Raw genomic sequence first — 3,108 nt, 5'->3', positions numbered from 1 at the left:
TTTTTCCTAGATCTATGTCATATTTTGGTAAGTCTCACCAATACTTCAAACTTTTTTCATTATTATTATATCTGTCTGGTGATCTGTGATGAGTGATCTTTGATGTTACTGTTGCAATTGTTCTGAGGTGCTATGATCCATGCTCATAACAAAAGGCAAACTTAATGGATAAATGTTGTGTGTGTTCTGACTCCCCAACAGCTGGCCATTCCCCTATATCTCTTCCTTTCTTTGGGCCTTCCTATTTGCTGAGATAGAACAATATTGAAATTAGGCCAATCAATAATCCTACAATGGACTCTACATATTCAGGTAAAAGGAAGAGTCCAACATGAGGATGCTTAATGAGGAGAGCAGGTCAAAAGCCAAGATAGGCTGAAAGCTAGGTCTCTTGTGCCAGTTAGCCAAGTTGTAAATACAAAGGAAAATTCTTGAAGGGAATTTAAAGCGATACTCCAGTGAACATATGAATGATAAGAAAGAGAAACAGTCTTATTGCTGATATGGAGGAGAATTTTGTGGTATAAATAGATCAAACCAGCCACAACATTCCCTTAAACCAAAGCCTAATCCACAGCAAGGCACTGACTTTCTTCAATTCTGTGAAGGCTGAGAGAAGTAAGGAAGCTGCAGAAGAAAAGTTTGAAGTTAGCAAAGGCTGGTTCATGAACGTTAAGTAAAGAAGCCATCTCTATAATACAAAAGTGCAAGTTGAAGCAGCAAGTATTGATATAGAAGCTGCATCAAGCTACCCAGAAGATCTAGCTAAGATAACTGGTGAAGGTGGCTATACTAAATGACAGTTTTTCAATGTAGACTAAACAGCCTTCTATTGAAAGAAGATGCCATCTAGGACTTTTATGGCTTAAGAGGGAGATGTCAACGCTTGGTTTCATAGCTTCAAAGGACAGGCTGACTCTCTTGTTAGGAGCTAATGCAGCTGGTGACTTTAAGTTGAAGCCAGTGTTTATTTACCATTCAGAAAATCCTAGTGCCCTTAAGAATAATGCTAGATTTACTCTGCCTGTGCTCTATAAGTGGAACAACAAAGTCTGGGTAAAAGCACATATGTTTATAGCATGGCTTACTAAATATCTTAAACCTACTGTTGAGAACTACTGCTCAGAAAGAAAGATTCCTTTCAACGTATTGCTGGTCATTGGCAATGCACCTGGTCACCGAAGAGCTCTGATGGAGATGTATAAGGAAGGATGTTAATGTTGTTTTCATGCCTGCTAACGCAGCATCCATTCTGTAGCCCATGAATCAAGGAGTAATTTTGACTTTTAAGTCTTACTATTTAAGAAATACATTTTTAAGGTTACAGCTGTCATAGATACAGATTCCTCTGATGGATCTGGGCAAAGGAAATTGAAAATCTTCTGAAAAGGATTCACCATTCTCGATATCATTAAGAAATTTGCGATTTATGGGAAAAGATCAAAATATCAACATGAACAGGAGTTTGAAAGAAGTTTATTTCAGCCCTCATGGATGACTTCGAAGGGTTCAAGATATCGGTGGAGGCATTAACTACAGATGTGGAAATAGCAAGTGAAGTCAGATTATAAGTGGAACCTGAAGATGTGAATTAGTTGCTTCAATCTCATGATAAAACTTGAACAGATAAGGAGTTGCTTCTTATTGATGAGCAAAGAAAGTGGTTTCTTGGGATGAAATCTACTCCTGGTGAAGAAACTATGAACATTGTTGAAATGACAACAAAAGATTTTGAGTATTACATCAACTTAGTTGATAAAACAGTGGCTGGGTTTGAGAGGATAAACTCCAATTTTGAAAGAAGATCCACTATGAGTAAAATACTGTCAAATAGCATCACATGCTACAGAGACATCTTTCAGGAAAGGAAGGGTCCATTGATTCGGCAAATGTCATTGTTGTCTTGTTTTTAAAAATTCCCACATCCACTCCAACCTTCAGTAACCACCACCCTGATCAGTTAGCAGCCATCAACACTGAGGCCAGACCCTCCACCAGTAAAAAAAATATGACTTGCTCAAGGCTCAGATGATCATTAGCATTTTTTAGCAATAAAATATTTTTAAGGTATGTACCTTGTTTTTTTTTAGAAATAATAGTATTGCACACTTAATAGACTACAGTATCATATACATGTAACTTTTACATGCACTTGGAAACCAAAAAAAAAAAAAAAAAAAATCTGTGACTCACTGTATTGCAGTATTTACTTTATTGCAGTGGTCTAGAACTGAATCTGCAGTATCTCTGAGGTATGCCTGTATTTGAATATAGAAAAATCAGGAAAATATAACACTCTGATATTTTAACAAGGAAATTATTAAAGCAAAATAAATCCATCTTAAGTAGATGATATCAGTTTAAATTGTGAGGGTTAAATGATCAAATTACGTGGCCCGTGTATTAGGAAATGCAGGTTCCAGTTTCACAGGTACTTTAGTCTATGTTACTAATGAAGCAATTTGCTCTGCGTCCAGTCCCATTTCACTTGCCATCGTCAATGATTAAAGAATGCTGTGGAAGGGTCACTCTAGATTAGCACCCTTTCTTTGCAGAGATGCCCATTTAAAGGAGAAGGATTTTTTTTTTTTCCTGGTCTGGGTGATGCCACAGGTCAAAGTCATTGAACAGGAGTTGTATTTTCCAGATGTTTTTATTAGGCAATGATCATTGAAAAACACAAATGTGGAAACATCCCCAGCTGAAACAATCTCTTTATATGGCTCAGGACTTACTTAACACAGAACTAGACATACCTCTAAACAACCTCCAGAGAGGAAGAAAGCAAATCAAGCAAACAAAGAGAGAACAACAATAATAAAATACAAGCAAACCTGGGAGTCTTAAAGGAGCATTTAATATTTTAAGGAAAAGGACTGTGGTTTATCAACTCATAGATTTCCCTCAGAGCTCCTTGCTTAAGCTAAGAAATTGTACTGCCTACAGGCTTCGCCAGAAAAGTTCTTAATTAAGATTAAAGCAATGAACAAAACTGTTAACATCTCTTCTTCTTCTTCTCTTCATTCTTTTTATATAACCCATATCTATTTTATATGTTTCCTTTAGAATAAGATAGTAAAAAATGACACCCACCTTGTAAAATGTAAT

General features: G+C 36.4%; 1 pseudogene; it reads left to right on the top strand.

Annotated features, from left to right (window-relative positions):
* Nucleotides 1-331: 331 nt before the first annotated feature.
* LOC123649060 lies at nt 332-2,030 on the top strand (annotated as a pseudogene).
* The last annotated feature ends 1,078 nt before the right edge of the window (nt 2,031-3,108 follow it).

Source organism: Lemur catta, chromosome 13 (assembly GCF_020740605.2).
Source record: "Lemur catta isolate mLemCat1 chromosome 13, mLemCat1.pri, whole genome shotgun sequence".
NCBI lineage: Eukaryota > Metazoa > Chordata > Mammalia > Primates > Lemuridae > Lemur > Lemur catta.
This window is presented reverse-complemented; position numbering and strand designations above follow the sequence as displayed.